General features: G+C 38.5%; 1 protein-coding gene and 1 pseudogene across 5 annotated transcripts in view; one reads left to right on the top strand and one right to left on the bottom strand.

Moving 5' to 3' along the window:
- The first annotated feature begins 2,873 nt into the window (after positions 1-2,873).
- The window catches only part of EFCAB3 (EF-hand calcium binding domain 3), a 93,203-nt gene continuing 69,972 nt past the window's right edge, over positions 2,874-26,104 (top strand). For 3 of the 5 annotated variants that reach the window (XM_077853930.1, XM_077853933.1, XM_077853928.1), the window contains exons 1-7: positions 2,874-2,933; positions 8,017-8,070; positions 8,827-8,931; positions 12,256-12,309; positions 18,253-18,357; positions 19,185-19,238; positions 20,730-20,889. The gene's annotated coding sequence lies outside the window, so the exon portion shown is untranslated. Of the gene's footprint in view, positions 2,934-7,636; positions 7,703-8,016; positions 8,071-8,826; positions 8,932-12,255; positions 12,310-18,252; positions 18,358-19,184; positions 19,239-20,729; positions 20,890-26,104 lie in introns of those variants that run through there. The other 2 variants (XM_077853929.1, XM_077853931.1) reach the window with 2 other exon arrangements.
- On the bottom strand, positions 10,517-11,873 carry LOC144285383 (spermine synthase pseudogene; annotated as a pseudogene).

Raw genomic sequence — 26,104 nt, 5'->3', positions numbered from 1 at the left:
TGTTACAAAGTAGCAGGAAACAAGGCTGGAAAGGTATCCTGGTGAGACCAAAAAGACCTTACACCAGGCTGTGGAGTTGAACCTTCATCATCTTGAGGTAGTTCACAGAATTCCTTTATAATTCTTTTAGTTAATGTAGAGTTGATGGTGATCTTATCACTCCTGATTTTGATCCATATTTTTTCTCTTTGTATTTGGTTACCCTAGCTAAAGGTTTATCAATTTTGTTGATCTTTTCAAAGAACCAATATCAATTTTCCCTAGTGATTTTCTGCTTTTCCTTTTTATTGATTTCAGCTCTAATCTCTATTATTTCCTTCTTTCAGCTTACATTGGATTTAGCTTGCTCTTCTTTTTCTCTATTCTTAAAATGAAAATCTAGGTTATTAATTGGTGATTTTTCTTCTTTTCTAATTTGGTGTTTATTTATAACTATAAGTTTCCTCAAAACACTCGAGTGCATTCCAAAAATTTTGATATGTTGTATTTTCATTTAATTAGAAATACTTTCTAATTTTCAATATGATTTCTTCTTTGATCCATGGTTACTTAGAAATGTGTTTTTTAACTTCCAAATATTTGTGAATTTCCCAAATTTCCATCTGCTGTTGATTTTTAATTAATTCCACTCTAGTTAGAGAACATAGTTTCTATTATTTTAGTCCTTTTAAACTGAATGAGACTTGTTTTATGACCTAGTATATAGTCTATCCTGGAGAATGTTTCATGGTTGGTAATATTGTTCAAATCTTCTTTATCTTACTGATTTTTCTGTTTAGTTATTCTATCCTTTATTGAAAGTGGGATATTAAAGTCCCCAACTATTGTTCTTGAATTGCCTGTTTCTCTCCTGGATCTCAGACTTTAACCTACTGGCAGTGATATATCTAGAGTATTCCTCATTTATAAATCAATACTGATGACAATGCAGGGGCATTATTGGAAGCAAAGGCTCAAACTTAGAAGATATCGCTATGCTCCAAAAAAAGATGATGAGGGCTTGAGCAAGAGAAGTACACTTAATAACAGATAAGAGATTAATTTGGGATACATTTTAGAATTAAAATGAATAGAATTTGATGACTGATCACATGCGAGTTAGGAAAAACAAGAAAATTTTTAAGAAAACAAAGACCCTTTGGTGGCTAAGTCATCAGTTGTATTATCACCCAATTGAAGAATTCAGGGAGACATTCAGGTTACAATGTCAAGAGAATAGTTTTAGTTTTAGACAGGTTTACTTTAAGAGACCTACATTCATCTAGAAATATGGATGAATATGGTTGGAAATGAATACTCTAATAATTCAACTTTACTTAGGAAGTTAGCAACCCACAGATTCAACAAAGCTTAGCAACATATCAGAGGGCTAATAAGATTATTAGCAGACCAAAAGAAGCAGTGAAAAAAATCAATGAATGGAGGAAATATTTGATAAGAAAAGTTTGAAAGTAAGCAAATCATAAGGAGGAAACAGTATTAAGAGAAAGACAGAAAAACATTTACCTAGAGTAGATTCAAAACTAAGTTCAGAACAAATTCGAGACAGAGAATAATTTTCGAAGTAATATACATTTATATCAATCACATCTAGCATATGTTATCATGACCTAATAGTGAGAGCAACAAGTACTGACTAGGAAAAGTTTCCAAGATAACAGTTCTCATGGGAAAAACAGCAAAAACCTGCGATTAATCTCACCAATTCCTCTAATTATATGCCATTGTGGAAAAAATTTAGGAATTGGAATAAGATGCCGATCTAAACCTCAGCTCTGAAAATTCCTGACTGTGCAAGATTGGTCAAATTAACCCCTCTGATTCTTAGTTTCCTTTTGTTAAAAATAAATTAATGGCTACCTTTCATAAACAGAAGTTCCTAGTGTAGAGCTTTTATACTAGTAATAATAACCAGTATGCATTCATCTCAACACAATGCCACTTAATTATGCCTTTGCCCTGGCCAGAGAAAGTAAATTTTCCACAGGATAGTTATTTATTACTGGAAATATATAATTTCCCGGTATTTTTTATCTGCCTGTGAAAGGATGTGGATATTTTTCTTATCACATTTTCCAGGTATCTTGAAAGTTTACTGAAATGCCACAACTGTGATTTTAGTGGTGAAAGGATAAGCCATCTCCCTGAATACTACTTTTCAGGTCAATAAGCCCACAGGAAATAGCATTAGAGACCTGCTTCAGACTATTATAAGTCTTCTGTGGGACTAATTGAAATACATGAAAATGGACGAGACATTTTCATGTGAGGCACTGACCACCTATCAGGCTGTTCCTTCTAAATACCCCCATTTAAAAGGAAAATACAAAATAAAGACTTAAAAAAATACAAAATTTTTAAAAATTGTTATTCAAGCCCAATTAGATTGATCAAAGCTTTTTCAAATATATATTGAGTGTGGATAGTAGAAAAAGACAGCTAAGTGTTGCCTGTCATTTGAGTATAGAAATAGGCATTATCAATGCTCCAAGTCAGATTTTCCTACTGTACTATTTGCCCCTTTTAAGATGCATATCAGCCTCATAATCAGTAAAATGTAGGTCTTCCAGATCTGAAAACAGAAAAGGCTACTCTTTTTTTTTTTTTAAGGCTACTCTTTAAATGTCAGTCCAGTGCTCTGCTATGTAGAGCTTATCTTAAAAGAATAAAAACTGAGGTTAGAAGTGTGAAATTAAGTATTTTTTTATAATCAGACCTTTATCTTTCCACATTTTCCATTTGATAAGAATATAGGATAAAATTCCAGAGCAAATAATTAAAATTTGCTGAATTTTGCGTTGTACTTCAATGTATGACTTTTATGTCTTTCTTCTATTTCTCTCTATTACTGTTTTTATGCATAAAATTCTGTCTTACAGATGAGGAGAAAATTAAAGTAAGTGTAGTAATGGATGAAGGAAAACTTTTTACAGGTGGGTTAGATCTTTATTACCTCATTATTCAACATCTATATATCCCAAGTGTGGATCTACAAAAACCAACCTTCCAAGAGCTCATTTAGCTGGAGCAAGAAAAAAACATATAAATAAATGCAATAAAATGTTATCAGTGCTATGTTAAAAACCTATACAAAGTAAAGAATGGCCACTTGCACCTGAGGAAGAGAAATTGGGAAACGCTTTAATAGAATGGGCAACACATGAGGTGATCTTTAAACTATAAGTCAGGCTTACCAGGGAGAGTAGGATGGGCATACCTGATAGAGAAAAAAATAATAATAAAGGCACCAAAATGAGAAACCATATGATGCTTTAAGGAACTAGAAAAAATCTGGAGTAGCTAAAGCATAAATGCTGTCAGGAGTTTGGCAAAGAATAAACTTAGAGAGTATGATGTAGGATGTGGTGGGCTGAGTAATGGCTCCCAAAGATATCCAGGTCCTAATCTCCAGAACTTGAGGAATGTTACCTTATATAGGCAAAGGGACCATGGTGATGTGACTAAGGATCTTGAGATGGGGAAGTTATCCTTGATTATACAGTTGGGACCTAAATATAATCACAAGTATCCTTAGGAAAGCAAGGTGACTATTGATAACAGAAAAAGTAGAGGGAGGGATCCCTGGGTGGTGCAGCGGTTTGGCGCCTGCCTTTGGCCCAGGGCGCGATCCTGGAGACCCGGGATTGAATCCCACATCGGGCTCCCGGTGCATGGAGCCTGCTTCTCCCTCTGCCTGTGTGCGTCTCTGCCTCTCTCTCTCTCTCTCTCTGTGTGACTATCATAAATAAATAAAAATTTTTTAAAAAGCCACACACACAAAAAAGTAGAATAGGCTTGCAGTATAAATCACTTTAAAAAAAAAAGAGAGAAAAGAAAAGAAAAAGTAGAGGGCAATGCAACAGCAGAAGCAAGATGCTGCATTGCTGACTTTAAAGATGGAAGAAGGGGAGTAAGTTAAGGAGTGTAAGTGGTCTCTAGAAGTAGAACATGGAACCATCCCACCTAATACATTGACTTTAGCAGAGTGAAACTAATTTTGGGCTTCTAATCTCCAGAAGTATAAGAGAAACTGTATTGTTTTAGGCCACCATGTTTTTGGTAATTTGTTACAGTAATAGGGAACAAATATAAGAGACAAATCACAAATGGCCTTGAATATCTAGTAAAGGAGTATTAATTTCATCCTGCACAGAGAGGGGAGTCATTCTAGGATTTTAAGCAGGGGACCATGTGATTAAATTTACAAATTAGAAAATATTGCTCTAGCAGCAATTATATAAGGGATGGATGGAGGTGTGTGTACAAGAAAAGAGTGAAGGAAAGAATCTAGAAAACATATTGTAACTGTCCAGGCAAAAGAAAATAAAGGGCAGAAGTAAATAATTCTCTATGAGACTTGAGAGGAAGGGACATATAGAAGAGATGTTACAGATATAGAACCTGTAGAATTTGGTTACTGATCAGGTATAGAGATAGAGCAAAAGGATTGAATGAAGGATAATGCCTCAGTTTCTGAGCTGGGTAGTTGGATGGGTGACAGTGACATTGACCAAAATAAGGAATTCAGTAAAATAAATTTAGAAATAAAGATACAGTTTTCATTTTGTTCATATCGAGTTTGAGGTTCCCATAAGACATCTAAGGGAGATTGAACCCAGGCAGTTAAATATGTAAGAATCTGAGGCCACCTTTTTTTCTGAGACAAGCAGACTTCAAGTCAGGAAGGATACAGATACAGAGAATCTACATATATATGGGAGTAAAATTCAGAGGACTTTACCTAAAAGCTTCAAGTTTCCCAGTATAGTAGGAAACAATCATCTACTAAAAGAAAGGGCCCAGTGGTGGGGTAGAGGACTTTAAGGAAAGTGTTGATGATTTTGGATAACTCTGATAGAGAATAAGAACTAAAGTTGGTGAGGAATATATGAAAGCCTTGCTGATAAGTGCCAAGAGTCTAACCAAAGTCAGATATTATAAATAAGTAATGGCAACTTTTCACATGATTATGATATTCTTAAGTTGGACCAAAGTAGGAGATTATGAAGGCTGATGTGCTGAAAGAGTAAAAGCATAAAGATATTAAAAGTATAGTCAAGAGAGTGGTTAAGTAGTGCGGATAAGAGAGGAAGTGAGGTTATGATGGAAATTATGAACTTGGAGAAAAGTGAGAGAGGAGGAAATGAAAGTCTCTATAGAAACACTATAATGGGTGTGGTAGGAGTAAGGAAGTAAAAGAGTAATATGAGGTTCTGGCCAAAAAGTAAAAAGTATGTTAGAATTTAAGATTTTAGAGGCAAAACATCTCCAGGTGATGACAAAGTTCAGGATATCCATGATGGCTAACTAGTACAGAATTTAGGAGACAATCACTGAGAATAAAGAGCTCAAGAAATTTGGAAGCCATATTGTGGAGTTAACTATCCAGACAAAGACTGGAATTCCCTATAATGATGCCAGGAATTTGGGTGCAAGAAGTCTATAAGTAATAGGACAAGTTCCTGAAGTGACCAAAAAGTCAGTGACAATAAAAAGAAAGCCAAATACCATAATTCTAACAAGAGGAGAGGTTTGAGTATGGCCAGAAAGCAGCAATCTGGATCTAGGAGATTGCAAGCCCTAAGGCAAATGGGATATAGAAAAAAAGAGAAGTTTTCTCTCAGAAGAAAGAAAAGGAAAAAGAAAAATCTATCAGGAACAGGCAGTGTTCAGTTGGGGAAGAAGAGTCTGTAAAGAGACTAAAGATATAGAGAAATTCATATTCAATGAAATAATGAGTCCAAGAAGGCACTTTGGGAAGAGTGAAAAAAATCCTAACAATGGAAAGAAAAATCAAAGTGGTAAAACACAGACTAGATTTGAGAGGACATATAATTTTGCAGACTTACATTCTGAAGAATGGGGATGATACAGATAAAAGGTGTGATTAGACTGATAATCTTGAAGCAAAGGGCCCATGTATGTCAAAACGTGATCAAGTTGGCAGACTAGGAAATTGCTCTGTTTTGTCTGAAGAGTTATTCCCTTGGCTGGTTACAGGGGGATAGTAGAAGCTCCAATAGTCCAAGGTGTCACATAAGAGGTCTGAAGCAGTTAGGGGAAAACAACTCTTGTGCACACTTCCTACCAGGCACTTATGCAGAAGACTGGCTAACTCCCTAGATATTATCCTCCCAATGGAAGCACTGCAGTATGGTTCCAGAGGACTACAAGTAAGAGTTTTCTTTTTCTGGAATTGGAAATGATTAGGAGGTCCAAACTGTCCACCTAAATGGCATCTTCCCCCCCACCCCACCCCCACACACACACGGGCTTTATTGAGATATAATTGATATATAACATTGTATAAGTTTAAGGTACACAATGAGATGATTTGATATACATATGTATTTCAGAATATTTACCACAATATGGTTAACACATTCTTCACCTCACATAATTACCATTTTGTTGTTTTTGTTGCTAAACTGCATCTTCAAGCTAGAGGGAAGAGCCATCATGAAGGAAAGTTTCACATAACCATCTTACAAGTGGATTGGGAAATGGCTAAGGGGGGCAGAGCTAAGTGGTAATTCCCACCCTTCTAGCCAGGAACTAAAACCAAGTCCATTACCAAACAAAACTTGTTAGCTTTGTGTGTTGTCCATTTTTAGGACAGTCTGGTATTCCCTTGTCTGTCTCCCTTTGGCACTTTACATTAAAGCCCTAAGAATAAAAATATCCAAGTGCTAGTTTTTCTGGGACACTCAAAAGAAGGGAGCTTAGAAGACTACATCTAATTTCCCAGCCACCCTTACTGGAAGTCCAAAAAGTATACTGGGTGATAGTAACCGCCAAGAAGAGAAGAAACCAAGCCCACCAAATCCCTGAGGCATGACAGAGAGCCAGTCTGGGTTAAGAAAGTAGCCCCTGGAGAAAAGCTCTGTGTGGTTCCATGTTATATAATTAAGAAGACTCTGCAAGAGACACGTGGGTGGCCCAGTGGTTGAGCATCTACCTTCGGCTCAGGGTCGGATCCCAGGTTACTTCCTGTGAGGAGCCTGCTTCTCCTTCTGCCTCTATCTCTGCCTCTCTTTCTGTGTGTTTCTCTTGAATAAATAAATAAACCTTAAAAAAAGACTCTGCAAAACCAAGATTTTAATGTTTACACAAAATTATACTTCAATAGCATTGTTTTCCTTATTGATTATTCTCTCACTCTATATACTGATGAATGTTTACATCTACTGACTCCTAGCCTAAATTTAATCATCACTGTTTTAGCCAGAAAGCTCTAGGAATATGTCTTTGCTAGCATTCTTTCAGCTTTACATCATTGTTTAATCAACAAATGCCATATCAGCATTTTTTTATAATATAGGATCATCATTCCTCAATTTTCAACCATTACCACCTTTTACTTTTTAAAGGTGAGAAGGTTGGGGCAGCCCGGGTGGCTCAGTGGCTTAGCACCACCTTCAGTACCGGTTGTGGTCCTGGAGACCCGGGATCGAGTCCCATGGCAGGTTCCCTGCATGGAATGGAGCCTGCTTCTCCCTCTGCCTGTGTCTGTGCCTCTCTCTCTCTCTCTCTCTCTCTGTGTGTGTGTGTGTGTGTCTCATGAATAAATAAATAAGATTTTTAAAAAATAATAAAGGTGAGAAGGTTGATATGAGTAACCTGAAAACCTTTCTAGGAAATATGGGGATAATGTTCACAGAAGATAAAGGCCTGAAACTACAGAATAAGCTTCCAGTTGATGGTAAGCACTAAAAATATCACAGTGGGAGGGAAAACAAATCACAGTGGCCTTCAAGGAAAGTTGAGTGTGTGAACTTTTGTAACTAATACTTTCTATTTAAGGAATGTTTCATCCCCCCAAGTCCCATCTCTAAAATGATTTCACCAAACTGAGAACTGTTTCCACCCTTAAGTTTTATTCCTGGAAGTGAAATAATATGAATTTTTAGAATAAAACACTTAAAAGTCTGTGTTTCTGAATTTATGCATGTTTTACTTAAATTCATTTAAATATCAACAGTACTGCCTGAAACTGAATTTTTCCCTTTCTTCCAGCCAAGGGAAAGGTGTATGTGAACAGATTGATGAAAGAGTTAAGGTTTCTTTAAGGTGAGTAAGAAGCATGATGCAAGGGCAAGTAAAACCGGTCATCAAGCTTTGCTTTTATTTTCAAAAACTCTTACTATTTTACAATTTTCAGATTATTAATCCCACCTACCCCAGCCATTTAAGTCAGTGTTTATTCTTTATATACTTTAAGCACACTATAGTCACCAAAATGTTTTAAATATAGTAACCCAAAAGCAGTGGTTCCCAAATAAAATTGTACATCAGAATCATAAGGGGGAAAATACAGCATTCAAAACACTAGGCCCCTTTCTAGTCATATTGACCTTGAATTTCCAGAGATAGTATCTAGAAACATATGTCCTCAAAAAGTTTCCCAGAGTATTGTGATACAGTAAATCCATGGATTGCTCAACAGATGGCTGGTTGAATGGATGGTTGGATGGATGGATGGATGGATGGATGGATGGATTGATTTATAGTTAATCCATTGATTTAGCAAGTTTTGAATTCTGTGCAAACACACGTATAAAGGCTGATTTTTAGTCTTTGCCTTGACTTACAAATACCCTTAACTCCTTACTATCTTCTCTTAGATATTTTCCTAAAAGTCCTAACGGAATCTCACAGATCAGAATTTAAGAATTTCTGACTTACATACCAAAACCACATTTACTTGGATAGTTTAACTGTTCTTTGCTCTTCATTGTATATGTAGTACTGATATCTAAGCATGACCTAGAATAACCCACTCTACATTACAAATATTTTTCATATCCCATCCCTTTCTCTCCTAAGGGGTGAAGATATCTCCAAATAAGGAAGACATTTTCTTGAAAAACATGGGAATTGATCTTAAGGAGAAAGAAATCAAGGAACTGAAGGATCGCCTACCAGTTGATGGTGAGAGTTTTGAGTGTCAATATATCCCTTAGCCAAACTTTGGACTTGAGGCTAGTCTCAGTTCTGGAATGACTGAAGATAGGATGTATATGAAAAGAAGAAAAAGAAAGAGTGAGTAGGCCTTTATCATAGCTATCAAACTGGCCCAATGGCTATCACTAGGGAAGGATCACCAAGAATCCTGCCCCATATAGATGGCAAGTGTCACTCTTCACAGGAAATGCCAGGATCTAACAGAATACTAAAGATTTTAATCTTTGAGTCCCTATTGCTAATCCAGCATTAAATAGAAATGGCCAACACTACGGTCCTGACACATTCAAGGTACTGTTTTAAGCATTTTACATATATTGTCTTATTAGATCTTGCAAAAAACTCTACAAGTCAGGTTCTATTTTTACCCACGTTTTACATATAAGGAAACTAAGGCACAGAGAAGTCAAGTAGTGTGCCTACTGGAATTTAATTATTTAGTAAACATTTATGGAGCATCAATCTTGTGCAGACCTTTAAACTAATGCTGAGATAATTGGAATACAAATGATTCTTGGTATCTCACCCTTAGGGGAATTTACAATCTTAGGATTATTATTACACATAAAACAAGAGTGTGAACACATTTGAGTAGTGATGGATTACCACCTTGACCAAGTCATAAGTGGAGAAAGAGCATGTCCCATAGGCAGCTTTAAGGTTCCAAACTAAATCTTGCCTATTAGAGCAATAACATCTTTTAAGTACTATCTTAACATTTCAATCCAGTCTTTCTCAAACTTGCAGGTTTACAAACTACTAAAACTGTATCCATTGACTTCTAGTAACTTCAGATTTTGAGAAACAGACTAAAGGAACTAAGTGCATCAATTATGAAAAAGTCTTTCAACTAAGGATAGGTATTGCAAAACAAAAGTTTTGTCATCATACTTGGGAACTTAACTGAATATATCAACATGATGATTATCATGTTGGCAACCTAAGAGCAGCCAGACAAGCATACCAGCATTCTGTCCTTTAAGGGGATCACTTGATGCCAAAGTGATCATAAGCCCAGAGGTAAAATCAGCACTGACAAAATGGAAACATAATTTTTAAATAAAATTTTTTAACTCTTTGTTTTTTCGTCTCATTTATAATTTTAATCAAAGCATTGCTATTCATTTTTTCTTAACTCTTTCTTATAAGCACCAAATTTTATTATTTTTTTTTAGCACCAAATTTTAATATCTAGGTCAATTTTTTTGGGAAAGAAACACCATCAAAGAACTTCCCTCCAGAATAAAACAATGATGTTCATTCCTCCAAACAACTGAATTTGAAGTCTACTGAAACAAAACAAAGAAGCACCCCCCCACACACACACACAGAAAAGTAACAAAAATCACATTCTAGGAGTTCAGTGCATTTAGTAGCCTTTGCTGTGCTGTCTAATCATCCTTCAGCTGACTTTTTTTTTAATTGGAGTTCAATTTGCCAACATATAGCATAACACCCAGTGCTCATCCCAACAAGTGCCCCCCTCAATGCCTGTCACCCAGTCACCCCCACCCCCCCGCCCACCTCCCTTTCTACCACCCCTTCAGCTGACTTTCAAAAAAATTAACACCCTAGCGCATCAAAATATACATTTTCCATTTGCTTTGTTTAAATTAAAAATAATAATTAAAAAAAAAGAAAACTTGAAGGAATTCACAATCAATTGCCTGACTCATTTCTATGTCATGTATAGCCTATGAAGGTCAGGAAGGCTATTTGCAGCACACATGATTAGAAGAGATTGGTCTTCAAGGTTTAGCTTTCTTCCAAACAGTGTAAAATACCCACAATTCCAAGTATGAGGGAACACAGATGATCTCCTTTGAGAATTCCACAGGACAATACAAGTGCCCAAGCTGTTCTTCATAGAGCAACAAGGCTTCTGTCAAATTCACACAGTTACCCTGTGTAAAATATTTCCCATCTTGTTTCAGTACTTTCATTGAGAGGTCAAGAATCAGTCTGAGAAACTCCCATGTGGAATCTTCTTCTGGAGATGTGGAGATTGGAACAGCTGTCAAATCATTAATCACATAATCAAACTCTCTCCCTTCTTTGGCGTACCTCTTCAGTACTGGAATACAGTCTTCTATTAGAACCTGATAGGAGTCTCCTTTAAGATTGTTTAAGACGTCACCACATGTTTTCCGCATGTATTTCTTATATTCATCAATCACCATTTGGTCAATCTCTACCATAGTGACCATCTTTGGTTTCAGTTTGACTATTTCACATAATATGCCCCATCTCCACCCCCCAGAATCAGTACATCTTTGCCACTGTAGTCTTCTTTTCCACTGCCCTTGATGTCCTGGGTAAACGCCAAATCACTCTCCGCCAGATTAACATCCCCACTAAGGATGAGAATATATCCAAACTGCTTCGAGTGTAAAATTTTAGTGTTCTGATAAGGTGAATCTTCATCATACACTACTTCATCTATGTCATACTCAACCAGGCGACCATGAGCAGTGGGCCAGTATCTGTCAATGGCCCCTCCTCGAAGTATGGGTGGTAACTGCTTCACCCGCTCAGTACTGTCCTGACTCAGTCTTTCATTCTTTCTTCTACTTTGTTCAAAAGACTGTTAACTTCTTGGCCTTGCATATCGCCACCATAACTCTGAATCCAACAACACAAATCCATGTGGGTAAATTATCGAATTGGCAAAGCTGCCGTTTTTGTTTATGTAGGTCGAAAGATAACCATGGTCTTGCCAGGTGTACACCAACTCCGTCATCCCTTGCTCCTGGAAAATGAACTGGAGGCCTTTTAGAATGGTCTCGCCATCAGCTCTGGCGCCGAGCTTGAAGTCGAGCATGCTGTGCCGTGCTGCTGCCATAGTGAGGCGAGGCCCTGGGCCATGCCTGGGGCAGGCGGCAGTGGGAGACGTGGGTGGGGGGGGGCACATTGGGATGCGGCCGGTGGGGAGTGGGGCGCGCGGGTGGCCGGGCGAGGAGGAAATAAAATTTTTTAACTCTTTTTTTTTTTTTCTTTTCTTTTTTTTTTTTTTTTTTTTAAATTTTTTAACTCTTAAGACATTTCAGACCCATGCCTGAAAAAGAGTAGCCTAATAAATAATAGATTGTCTTGAAGGAAAAGAGTGCTTTAAACCTTGCTAATGTGTTGTGCTGTATGGATTTTGATAGTGTAAAATACAGGAGCTATATTAATTTAAATTGATGACATGAAAAATAATAAACTTCTAGCAAAAATGTTTTTAAATGGTTGAATTTGGAGTTTCTATTTCAATTTTTCTAAAAATCTTTTTGATGCTTTTTTGCCTTAAAGATAATGGGAAGATTGACTTAAATGTGTTGATGGATGAAGTTAAAAATATTACAGGTGAGCAAGATGTTACAGTGATGAATATATTATATGGTCTTAAGGTTTTATATGGAACTATATTTTTAACACAATAGTGTTTTATCCCTCCATTTATTCACTTAAGAACTGTTTGCTCAGCACTTACTACATGCCAAGCATTGTTCTAGACACTTAGGATTCATCAGCAAACACAGCAAAGATCATTGCTCCCCTGGAGCTTAAATATTAGCAGGGAAACAAGCAATAAACAATTGACATAATAAGTCATTATAAAATATGTTAGAAAGTGATAGATGCTATAGAAAACAATGAAAAGTAGACTGAAGGAGATTGGAAGGGCAAGGCATATTGGAGAAAGAGTCACTTGTGGCTTTAAACAGCTAATCAGGCCTCCTTGAGAAGGTGACATTTGAGCAAATACTTGAAGGAGGTGAGGGTTTTGTCCATGTGGAGACTTCTAGAAAAAGAATTTTAGGAAGAAGGGGCAGGGACTAAGACCCAAAGGCAAGAACGAGCCTGGACTATTCAAGGAACAGCAAGAAGACCAATGTAGCTGAAGCTGAATAAGGAAGGAAAAAAATAATAAGAGATGAGGAGAGGCAGGTGATGAAAGCAAGATTAGTCAGGACTCTGAAAGCTCTGCCAGGATTTAGGCTTTCTTCTGCGAGAAATGGAAAGCCACTGTAGGTTTTAGACCAGAGGCATGATATGATCTGATCTATGCTTTCATCAGATCTTCCTGGATTCTGTGTGGAGAACAGACTCAAGGAGTGGGGGAGGAGTAGTGAGTAGAGCCCTAAAAGGGCTTTTAAAGTAATCCATGTTAGAAATTATGGTGATTCAGGGATCCCTGGGTGGCGCAAAGGTTTGGCGCCTGCCTTTGACCCAGGGCGCGATCCTGGAGACCCGGGATCAAGTCCCACGTCGGGCTCCCGGTGCATGGAGCCTGCTTCTCCCTCTGCCTGTCTCTGCCTCTCTCTCTCTCTGTGACTATCATAAATAAAAAATAAATAAATAAAAGAAATTATGGTGATTCATATCAGGGTAGAAATCAATGAAAATGATAAAAAGTGGCTGGATTCTGAATATATTTTAAAAGGAGTTATTGTGATGATGGATTTTAACTAGACTTCTTGTGGTGGTCATTTCATAATTTATACCAATATCAAACCATTATGTTGTACACCTGAAACTAAAATAATGATATATGTCAATTATATCTCAATTAAAAAAAATAAAAAGAGTCAACAGGATTTCCTCATGGAAACTAGATAGAGGGAGAAGTCAGGGATGACTCTTAAGATTTTTGTCCTGAACAACTGACTGGACAGACTTGCCCTTGGAGCCTGGAGAAAGTTGCCAGAAATACAAGTTTAGTTGGAAGAAAACTAGGAGTTCAGTTTGAGACATTTTAAGATACCTATTAGACTCCGAAATAGAGATATCAGGTAAAAGTTACCAGACAGTCACAAGTTCAAGAGATATCTTAGCTGCAAATATAGAATTGAAAGCCATAGGCATATAGATGGTATTTAAAGCCATGAGATTGAATGAATTCACCAAAGGAGTGAATATATATGAAGAAGGAAAGAGAACTAAAGAGTAATGCTAGAGCACTTCAACATTAAATGTTAAAGCAAAAGAAACCAAGAAGTGACCAGTAAAGTAGGTAGAAAACCAAGAGAATATGGTGTTCTGAAATCCAAATAAGTATACTAGGTCGGGTATCCCCAGACACAAACCCTGAGACAAGGATCATGTATACAGGTAGTTTACATGGGCGGTGAGCCCAGAAAACACAGGACTCTGAAAACTTCAGCAAACTTCAAACTTCAGCAAAGAGAAGTTTCAGGCAGTGAAGAGAGTTTAAGAGAAAATGGTAAGGTAAATATAAATCACAGGGGAGTAGGGAAGTGAAACGTGAATGAAGGCAGCAAATAAAATATGGGTTTATCAGGCAAGTTACCAAGAAGGTAACTGGAACTTAATTCCACTGGAGAATATCTGGGAAATTCTAGGTTACTTTTACACAAACCCCTCTCAGTCATTGGTTGAGAAATGCTCAAGGAGAAGGAGGCAATATTGCTCCACTGGCATTTCTAGCAGTAGAGCATAAGCAGAGTGAGCTCTGGCAACTGAAGAAATCCCTCAGACAAAGAGACACCAGCAATTGAAACTTGGACTAGCATGCATTAACTGGTAAGTGTTGAAGAGAAATGATCCAGGCATCTATAGCATCTGCTACAGGTATAAGCCAGGAAGACAAATCAACAGTCAAACAGATCAATAGGTCAAGTAAGATAAGACCTGAAAAGTGGCCATCGCATGTGGCCACGTTAGTGATCTCAATCACAAAATACCAAAAATATCACAAAATCAGTGATACCAAAAAGAGAAGTTTCAGGTAGTGAGGGTGGAAAGAAGCCTGACTGAAGAGAGTTTAAGAGAAAATGGTAAGGTAAATATAAATCAAAACCATCATGACATACCAACTCACATCAGTTAGAATGGCTAAAATGAACAACTAGGGAAACAACAAATGTTGGTGAAGATACAGAGAAAGGGGAACCCTCTTAGACTGTAAGTGGGAATGCAAACTGGTACAGCCACTCTGGAAAATACTATGGAGGTTCCTCAAAAATCTGAAAATAGAACTACCCCACAATTGCACTACTAGGTATTTATCCAAAAGATATAAACATAGTGATTCAAAGGGGCATATGCACTCCAGTGTATATAACAGCAATGTTGACAATAGCCAAAATAAGGAAAGAGCCCAGATGTCCATCAACAGATGTATGGAGATGATAGATAGATAGATAGATAGATAGATAGATAGATAGATGATAGATACACACACACTAGAATATTACTCAGCCAACAAAAAGAATGAAATCTTGCCATTTGCAATGATGTGGGTGGAACTAGAGGGTATTATGCTAAGCGAAATAAGTCAGTTGGAGAAAGACAAATACCATATGATTTCTTTTGTTTTTTAAAGATTTTATTTATTCATGAGAGAGAGAGCGAGAGAGAGGCAGAGACATAGGCAGAGAGAGAAGCAGGTTCCCGTGGGGATCCTGATGCGGGATTCAATTCCAGGACCCTGGGATCACAACCAGAGCCAAAGACAGAGGCTCAACCACTGAGCCACCCAGGCATCCCAATACCATATGATTTCACCAACAATGTAGAATTTAAGAAATAAAACAGATGAACATAGGGGAACGGAAGGAAAAATAAAATAAGATAAAAACAGAGAGGGAGACAAACCATAAGAGACTTTTAACTATAAGAAATAAACTGAGGGTGGCTGGAGGAGAGGTGCCTGGGGGTATGGGGTAACAGGGTGATGGGCATTAAGGAGGGCACTTGATGCAATGAGCACTAGGTGTTAAATGCAACTGATGAATCACTAAATTCTACCCTTGAAACTAATAATACAGTATATGTTAACTAAATTGAATTCAAGCTAAATTTTTTTTTAAAAAAAGAGAAAATGGGAAGACAGGATTTAGAAAAGGTGTGAATATCTGAGAAATTTTGCTGCAAAGGGGAGCAAAGAAGTGGAACAAAGAGGCAAGTAAGTCGAAAGTGGTGTCAAGAGAAGGCTTTTTTTTAATTAAAGAGATAAAAGAATTTATGATCAAATGGAAGAGGAGGAAGTGGTGGTTTGAAAAGAAAAAAAGTGATATAGTCAGCAAGAAAAGCAGGAAAGTTAATACCTAGCAAAGTGTAGTGTGGTCATCCAGAAGAATTAAGGACTCACCTGAGGTTCATGATCCATTTAAAATGAGAACAGTCAGCACAGTTCACTTTAACACTAATTCAGCTGCCTGGCTGCAGCACAGAGTAAGCACAAACTTGTATTTAAACAGGATTGAGCTTTTGCCAAGTGGATATATTGAAAGCAAGGGCAGAGCAATTTCAATCCAGTCTTTCAAAACTTAAATACACTTAGCACTTTCTTTGCTCACCATTGCTTTTTACTTCTGTTCTTTATTGGGTTCAGTTTCATTCTTCCTGAAGTACATCCGTCTTAGTCATTTCAACAAGAGTTAGTCTTTGAAAATATCTTTATTTTACACTCAGCCTTGAGTCATGCATGCTTTGACTATGTCAAAGACTCCTAGATTATCATTCTACCTAGAACCCTGAAGTGTGCTGCTAGTATCTCCAAAAAGTGTAATGATACTGGTTCCACAAAGTTGAAACTGGATTCATCTATTGCTACAGGGAAGGAACTTCTGACAGCTTTTCAGACTCTCTCTCTCTCTCTCCCTCTCTCTCTTTCCCTCCCTCCCCTGTCCCACCACCCATACATTGGCAGAATTTAATATAGAACCAGCCAGCAAAAGAAAAATGTGGTCTAGAGTCCGAGCCTCAGCATCCCAAAGCAGAGGTTAGAAGGGTAGGATTGGAGCTAAGAGATAATAATTAAACAGCTGAAATAGCCTACCCTTTGGGCTACTCAGCTATGCACCCTTCTACACATATTTGAACTCAACTTCCATATAACAACATAATAACTCTGCATTTCCAAGTTGTAAGAGGCAACTGTCCTTTATACAAATGAAGAGGTCTTCATTCACTCCCCAGAATGCGGAGAAACAAAGTTCTAACAGTCTCTGAGAGAGTCACGCTATCTCTGGGCTATGTTAATTCTCAAATTTAGTTACAGTCCCAACTGAATATTTAACCTAAATTTAAACCTGTAAAGTTAACCTATAATAAATGTGTATTCAAATTTAAAAGGGGAAAAAAGGGAGAAAGAAGAAAATACACACAATATATGTAGATGGACTGTTTTCTGGCCTCTCTTTTTGCTGCTAAAAGTCAGCTGTAAGTCTTCATTGTTTGTTTAGAGTTAATCTCTTTTTCTCTTGTAACTCTTAAGATTATCTCTATCTTTGAAATTCTCATTATCATGTGGCCAAGTGTGGACTTCTTTTCATTTTTCCTACTTGGAACTTATGATTCCTGAAACTGAACATTTATGCCTCTCATCAAGTTTTAGAATCTCTCAGACCTCATGTTTCACATATTGCCTCTCTTTTGGAAACTCCTAGTACATGTTTGTTGAACCTTCTCATTCTGCTCTTCATGTCTTTCTTTCCATATTTTCCCTATTTTTATGTTTTTGGCTTTTCTTAAACCTCTCTTCCAGTTTGCTGTCTCTACAACTGTGCAATAGGTATATTTTTATTTCTAAATATTGTTTTAGTTCTTTTCCAAATTGGCCCATTCTTTTCCCTGACTTCTTGTTCTTATGCTTTCTATGCTTTCTTTTCTCTTCGGTGGATTTTTAGATATGTGATTTCAAATATATCCCCAATCTGATATGCCCAGCTTACAGTGTAATCATGTAAATATAAATTTTTTTTACATTTACATGAAAATTTTTACAGAGAACCAGGTTTTATTGTCATTTTTAAAACTAGTCCCATTATCCAGGTAAAAGAAGAAGAGGAAGGGGAAGGGAAAGGGCACAGGGAGGCTTAGAGGAGGGGAAGGAGAAGAGGGAAAAGAGAGAAAATACAGATATTACATTAGTGATTGAATAGTTATTCATCAAACACATCTAAATCCCTGTTTTATTGATTATATATGAAATTGTCTTACATTGAGGATATCCTCTTAGGTTAAAAAAAATTCTGACTCCCGGGGCACCTGGGTAGCTCAGTGGTTGAGCATCTGCCTTTGGCTCAGGTCATGATCTCGGGGTCCTGGGATCAAGTCTCGCATCAGGCTCCCTAAAGGGAGCCTGCTTCTCCCTCTGCTTATGTCTCTGCCTCTCTGTGTGCATCGCTCATGAATAAATAAATAAATAAAATCTTTAAAAAAAAAAAGATTTTCTAACTCCCTTCTTGATTCTGAATAGCTAAACAAGGCTTCATTATGCCTAGCTCTTCCCCTGTACCTGAGAAGGATGTTTCATTATGTATGTATTTCTTACCAAAGGAGAGAAGATTCCTACTGAGGACCTGAAAAATGTTCTAAAAGACATGGGAATAGAGATTACAAACAAGGAACATAAAAAGCTTCTGAAAACTCTGCCAGTTTCTGGTAAGCATTGAAGTTCTACTTCACTGATACCTAAAAACTTACTCATTTGACAAATAGTTATTGAAAATCTGTTCTGTGCATGGCACTATCCTAAACTCTGGGAGAACAAGGACCATGTTTGCAATGACTATGTATCCTCATGGAAGGTTTCTTTTAAGGTTTCATATTAGAAATTTTACTATTTGGTGGCTCAGTCAGTTAAGTGGCTAACTCTTGGTTTCAGTTCAGGTCATGACCTCGGGCCCTGGGACTGAGCCCTAAGTGAGGCTCCACACTCAGCAGGGAGTCTGCTTGAGGGTTCTCTCTCTCCCTCCCCCTCTGCCCATCCTCCTGCTCATGTGCTCTCTCTTGCTTTCTCTCTCTGTCTCTCTAAAACAAGTAAATAAATCTCATTTTTTTAAAAAAAGAAAGAATTCTACTGTTTGAAACATTTTATGTCAATTAAAAACATTTTTTTAAAAGACTCAATCCTAGCATTTAAAAAAATTCTGTTCTTATTATTTAAAGAACTGGGACCTCTTCAGTCAGAGGTCCTATCATAAGACAAACGTGTTCTTTTGTTCCTTTTGGGGAAATCTAAGGTCTAAGCCGGAAGAAGATGAAAGGGCAGGAAAGCTGAACAAAGAAAAGGTGAAGTCAAACTGGGGAAGAGAAAATGAGAAAGAAAAAGCTGTGTGTATTCAGCAAACTAGCTACTAACAATAGCCTTGTATACTTTGCATTTCATTGAAAATGAATTGTGATAAATTTCTAAATTTTCCCTTTCTGAAAGTAAACACTTTAATTTCTATGAATCATCAAAAACTCAGTAATGTTTTATCTTACAGCTGATAAAAAGGTGTTTGAGAAAGAATTACTGGAGGGTGTGAAATCTTTCAAAGGTAAGTGAGGAAAAGGATAAGGACAATAAAATCAAATTGTCGTAACTATTTTTTCTGATAAACATTTTACTCAACAAATATCCAGGTCTCTACTGTGTGTTAGGTACTTGAGAAAAATCTGGAATATATAAAGTACCATACAGAAAAAAATGCAATTACCCATAATCCCAGGTAATAGTACCTTTTTTATTATAGCTCTCTCTATTCTTTTCTTCTGTGTATATGTATGTATAGATAATAAAACTCCTAGGGTATATTTTATGTAACCTACACTTAATCCTAAAATTTGAGTGTAAGAATTCCACCATGCCAAAAACTTCTTTATAGGGAATCCCTGGGTGGCTCAGCAGTTTAGCGCCTGCCTTTGGCCCAGGGCATGATCCTGGAGTCCCGGGATGGAATCCCACATCAGGCTACCTTCATGGAGCCTGCTTCTCCCTCTGCCTGTGTCTCTGCCTCTCTCTCTCTCTGTGTCTTTCATAAATAAATAAATAAATAAAATCTTAAAAAAAAAAGAAGAAACTGATTTTAAAAAATAAAACTTCTTTATAAACACCATTTTAAAAAAAGATTTTATTTATTTATTTATTCATGAGAGACAGAGAGAGAGGCAGAGACACAGGCAGAGGGAGAAGCAGGCTCCATGCAGGAAGCCTGATGTAGGACTCGATCCCTTGACCCCAGGGCCTGAGCCAAAGGCAAACCCTCAACCTCTGAGCCACTCAGGCGTCCCAATATAAACACTATTTTTAATGACTCTATCATCAGGTTGTATTTATAATTAATCATTCCTTTTTTATTAAACACTTAGGTAGTCTCCAGTGTTTTGGTCTTATATATCTGTGATCTTTGTCCAACTTTAAGCCATTTTCTTTGCATAGATTCTTCTGGTAGATCCTGTAAATCTTACCATGTTTAAGGCTGTGATATATACAAATGGATAAAAATACTGGTTCCCATTATGCCCGGGCCACAATAAATTATTTTCACATTTTTTGATCCTTGCCAATTTGATAAATGAAAAATGGAATCTAATTAATGTTTAGATTTTTTGTTATCAATGAAGTTAAAAACTGTTTTTATATCATTGTCTTTCAGTCTTTTAATTATTCGTTCCTGCCTTTTGCCCATTATCATATTAGAATATGAGATTTTTCCTTTTTTTTTTTTTTTTTTAATGATAGGCACACAGTGAGAGAGAGAGAGACAGAGACACAGGCAGAGGGAGAAGCAGGCTCCATGCACCGGGAGCCCGACGTGGGATTCGATCCCGGATCTCCAGGATCGCGCCCTGGGCCAAAGGCAGGCGCCAAACCGCCGCGCCACCCAGGGATCCCAGTTTTTTCCTATTAATTTGAGTGTCCTCTTTATAAATTAAAGATATTAGCACAATTGTCATAGCTACAGAAAATATTTTCACAGTTGGTTATTTGTACTTATACTTTATTATGTTGTATTTTTTACAACAATTTATTGAAATGTATTTTACAGAAGAGGGGCAGGCGGCGGAAGAGTAGGGTCTCCAAATCACCTGTCCCCACCAAATTACCTAGATAACCTTCAAATCATCCTGAAAATCTACGAATTCAGCCTGAGAATTAGAGAGAACAGCTGAAACGCTACAGTGAGAAGAGTTCGCGCTTCTATCAAGGTAGGAAGACCGGGGAAAAGAAATAAAGAAACAAAAGGCCTCCAAGGGGGAGGGGCCCCGCAAGGAGCCGGGCTGAGGCCGGGGCGAGTGTCCCCAGGACAGGAGAGCCCCGTCCTGGAAAAGCAGGAGCTGCACCAACCTTCCCGGGCGGAAAGGGGCTCGCGGGGAGTTAGAGCAGGACCCCAGGAGGGCGGGGATGCCCTCGGGCTCCCTGGGACACTAACAGACACCTGCTCGCCCAGGAGAGTGCGCCGAGCTCCCTAAGGGCTGCAGCGCGCGGCGGGACCTGGAGCAGCTCGGAGGGGCTCGGGCGGGGGCTCCGCGGAGGGGGCTGTGGGCCGGGAGCGAATCCAACAGCGCAGACCCGGAGCACAGGGCGCCGGGACACAGCCCAGGATCCAGCCTCCCCCCGGGACAGGCAGAGGCCCAGAGGGCCCAGGACCGCAAGGAGGCCCCTGCCCTGAGCTGAGCAGATCAGCGACCCCGCCCTGGAGCCTCCAGGCCCTGCAGACGGAGTAGTTCCTGCGGGAGCTGAATCCAGGTTTCCAGAGCTACAGCAACCACTGGGGTTGTTCCTCCTGCGGCCTCACGGGGTAAACAACACCCACTGAGCCCTGAACCAGGCAGGGGGCAGAGCAGCTCCCCCAAGTGTTCACACCTGAAAATCAGCACAACAGGTCCCTCCCCCAGAAGACCAGCTAGATGAACAAGTTCCAGGGGAAGTCAAGGGACTTAAAGTATACAGAATCAGAAGATACTCACTCCCCCGTGTTTGTTTGTTTTTTTCTTTTGGATTTCTGATTGTTTCCCACACTCTTTTCTTTTTTCACCTTTCTTTCTTTTTCTTTTGCTTTTTCTTCTCTTTTTTCCTTTTTTTCTTCCATTTTTCTTTTTTCTTTTTCTCTTTTCTTTCCTTCTCTCTCTCTTTTTCTCCTTTTCCCAATACAACTTGTTTTTGGCCATTCTGCACTGAGCAAAATGACTAGAAGGAAAACCTCACCTTAAAAGAAAGAATCAGAAACAGTCCTCTCTCCCACAGAGTTACAAAATCTGGATTACAATTCAAAGTCAGAAAGCCAATTCAGAAGCACTATTATACAGCTACTGGTGGCTCTAGAAAAAAGCATAAAGGACTCAAGAGACTTCATGACTGCAGAATTTAGATCCAATCAGGCAGAAATTAAAAATCAATTGAATGAGATGCAATCCAAACTAGAAGTCCTAACAACGAAGGTTAACGACGTGGAAGAACGAGTGAGTGACATAGAAGACAAGTTGATGGCAAAGAGGGAAACTGAGGAAAAAAGAGACAGACAACTAAAAGACCATGAAGACAGATTAAGGGAAATAAATGACGGCCTGAGGAAGAAAAACCTACGTTTAATTGGGGTTCCCAAGGGCGCCGAAAGGGCCAGAGGGCCAGAATATGTATTTGAACAAATCCTAGCTGAAAACTTTCCTAATCTGGGAAGGGAAACAGGCATTCAGATCCAGGAAATAGAGAGATCCCCCCCTAAAATCAATAAAAACCGTTCAACACCTCGACATTTAATAGTGAAGCTTGCAAATTCCAAAGATAAAGAGAAGATCCTTAAAGCAGCAAGAGACAAGAAATCCCTGACTTTTATGGGGAGGAGTATTAGGGTAACAGCAGACCTCTCCACAGAGACCTGGCAGGCCAGAAAGGGCTGGCAGGATATATTCAGGGTCCTAAATGAGAAGAACATGCAACCAAGAATACTTTATCCAGCAAGGCTCTCATTCAAAATGGAAGGAGAGATAAAGAGCTTCCAAGACAGGCAGCAACTGAAAGAATATGTGACCTCCAAACCAGCTCTGCAAGAAATTTTAAGGGGGCCTCTTAAAATTCCCCTTTAAGAAGAAGTTCAGTGGAACAATCCACAAAAACAAGGACTGAATAGATATCATGATGACACTAAACTCATATCTGTCAATAGTAACTCTGAACATGAACGGGCTTAATGACCCCTTCAAAAGACGCAGGGTGTCAGACTGGATAAAAAAGCAGGATCCATATTTGCTGTCTACAAGAGACTCATTTTAGACAGAAGGACACATACAATCTGAAAATAAAAGGTTGGAGAACCATTTTCCTTTCAAATGGTCCTCAAAAGAAAGCAGGGGTAGCCATCCTTATATCAGATAAACTAAAATTTACCCTGAAGACTGTAGGGAGAGATGAAGAGGGACACTATCTCATACTTAAAGGATCTATCCAACAAGAGGACTTAACAATCCTCAATATATATGCCCCGAATGTGGGAGCTGCCAAATATTTAAACCAATTAATAACCAAAGTGAAGAAATACTTAGATAATATACACTTATACTTGGTGACTTCAATCTAGCTCTTTCTACCCTCAATAGGTCTTCTAAGCACAACATCTCCAAAGAAACGAGAGCTTTAAATGATACACTGGACCAGATGGATTTCACAGATATCTACAGAACTTTACGTACACATGCAACTGAATACACATTCTTCTCAAGTGCACATGGAACTTTCTCCAGAATAGACCACATACTGGGTCACAAATCGGGTCTGAACCGATACCAAAAGATTGGGATCGTCCCCTGCATATTCTCAGACCATAATGCCTTGAAATTAGAACTAAATCACAACAAGAAGTTTGGAAGGACCTCAAGCACGTGGAGGTTAAGGACCATCCTGCTAAAAGATGAAAGGGTCAACCAGGAAATTAAGGAAGAATTAAAAAGATTCATGGAAACTAATGAGAATGAAGATACAACCATTCAAAATCTTTGGGATGCAGCAAAAGCAGTCCTAAGGGGGAAATACATCGCAATACAAGCATCCATTCAAAAACTGGAAAAAACTCAAATACAAAAGCTAACCTTACACATAAAGGAGCTAGAGAAACAACAGCAGATGGACCCCACGCCCAGCAGAAGAAGAGAGTTAATTAAAATTTGAGCAGAACTCAATGAAATCGAGACCAGAAGAACTGTGGAACAGACCAACAGAACCAGGAGTTGGTTCTTTGAAAGAATTAATAAGATAGATAAACCATTAGCCAACTTTATTAAAAAGAAGAGAGGGGGATCCCTGGGTGGCGCAGCGGTTTGGCGCCTGCCTTTGGCCCACGGCGTGATCCTGGAGACCCGGGATCGAATCCCACATCGGGCTCCCGGTGCATGGAGCCTGCTTCTTCCTCTGCCTGTGTCTCTGCCTCTCTCTCTCTCTCTGTGACTATCATAAATAAATAAAAATTAAAAAAAAGAATAAAAGATAAAAATCATGAACTAACCATTATCTAACCTCACATCCTCTTAAAATATTTAAAAAAAAAAAAAAGAAGAAGAAGAGAGAGGAGACTCAAATTAATAAAATCATGAATGAGAAAGGAGAGATCACTACCAACACCAAGGAAATACAAACGATTTTAAAAACATATTATGAACAGCTATACGCCAATAAATTAGGCAATCTGGAAGAAATGGATGCATTCCTGGAAAGCCACAAACTACCAAAACTGGAACAGGAAGAAATAGAAAACCTGAACAGGCCAATAACCAGGGAGGAAATTGAAGCAGTCATCAAAAACCTCCCAAGACACAAGAGTCCAGGGCCAGATGGCTTCCCAAGGGAATTCTATCAAACGTTTAAAGAAGAAACCATACCTATACTACTAAAGCTGTTTGGAAAGATAGAAAGAGATGGAGTACTTCCAAATTCGTTCTATGAGGCCAGCATCACCTTAATTCCAAAAACAGACAAAGACCCCACCAAAAAGGAGAATTACAGACCAATATCCCTGATGAACATGGATGCAAAAATTCTCAACAAGGTACTAGCCAATAGGATCCAACAGCACATTAAGAAAATTATTCACCATGACCAAGTAGGATTTATCCCCAGGACACAAGGCTGGTTCAACACTCGTAAAACAATCAATGTGATTCATCATATCAGCAAGAGAAAAACCAAGAACCATAGGATCCTCTCATTAGATGCAGAGAAAGCATTTGACAAAATACAGCATCCATTCCTGATCAAAACTCTTCAGAGTGGGGATCCCTGGGTGGCGCAGCGGTTTAGCGCCTGCCTTTGGCCCAGGGCGCGATCCTGGAGACCCGGGATCGAATCCCACGTTGGGCTCCCGGTGCATGGAGCCTGCTTCTCCCTCTGCCTATGTCTCTGCCTCTCTCTCTGTGACTATCATAAATAAATAAAAATTAAAAAAAAACACTCTTCAGAGTGTAGGGATAGAGGGAACTTTCCTCGACATCTTAAAAGCCATCTACGAAAAGCCCACAGCAAATATCATTCTCAATGGGGAAGCACTGGGAGCCTTTCCCCTAAGATCAGGAACAAGACAGGGATGTCCACTCTCACCACTGCTGTTCAACATAGTACTGGAAGTCCTAGCCTCAGCAATCAGACAACAAAAAGACATTGAAGGCATTCAAATTGGCAAAGAAGAAGTCAAACTCTCCCTCTTCGCCGATGACATGATACTCTACATAGAAAACCCAAAAGCCTCCACCCCAAGATTGCTAGAACTCATACAGCAATTTGGCAGCGTGGCAGGATACAAAATCAATGCCCAGAAGTCAGTGGCATTTCTATACACTAACAATGAGACTGAAGAAAGAGAATTTAAGTAGTCAATCCCATTTACAATTGCACCCCAAAGCATAAGATACCTAGGAATAAACCTAACCAAACCGGTAAAGGATCTATACCCTCAAAACTATAGAACACTTCTGAAAGAAATTGAGGAAGACACAAGGAGATGAAAAAATATTCCATGCTCATGGATTGGCAGAATTAATATTGTGAAAATGTCAATGTTAACCAGGGCAATTTACACATTTAATGCAATCCCTATCAAAATACCATGGACTTTCTTCAGAGAGTTAGAACAAATTATTTTAAGATTTGTGTAGAATCAGAAAAGACCCCGAATAGCCAGGGGAATTTTAAAAAAGAAAACCAAAGCTGGGGGCATCACAATGCCAGATCAGGTTGTACTACAAAGCTGTGGTCATCAAGACAGTGTGGTACTGGCACAAAAACAGACACATAGATCAATGGAACAGAATAGAGAATCCAGAAGTGGACCCTCAACTTTATGGTCAACTAATATTCGATAAAGGAGGAAAGACTATCCATTGGAAGAAAGACAGTCTCTTCAATAAATGGTGCTGGGAAAATTGGACATCCACATGC

Source organism: Canis aureus, chromosome 16 (genome assembly GCF_053574225.1).
Source record: "Canis aureus isolate CA01 chromosome 16, VMU_Caureus_v.1.0, whole genome shotgun sequence".
Lineage (NCBI taxonomy): Eukaryota > Metazoa > Chordata > Mammalia > Carnivora > Canidae > Canis > Canis aureus.
Note: the sequence above shows the minus strand (reverse complement) of the source record. Positions and strands in the feature narration are given on the sequence as shown.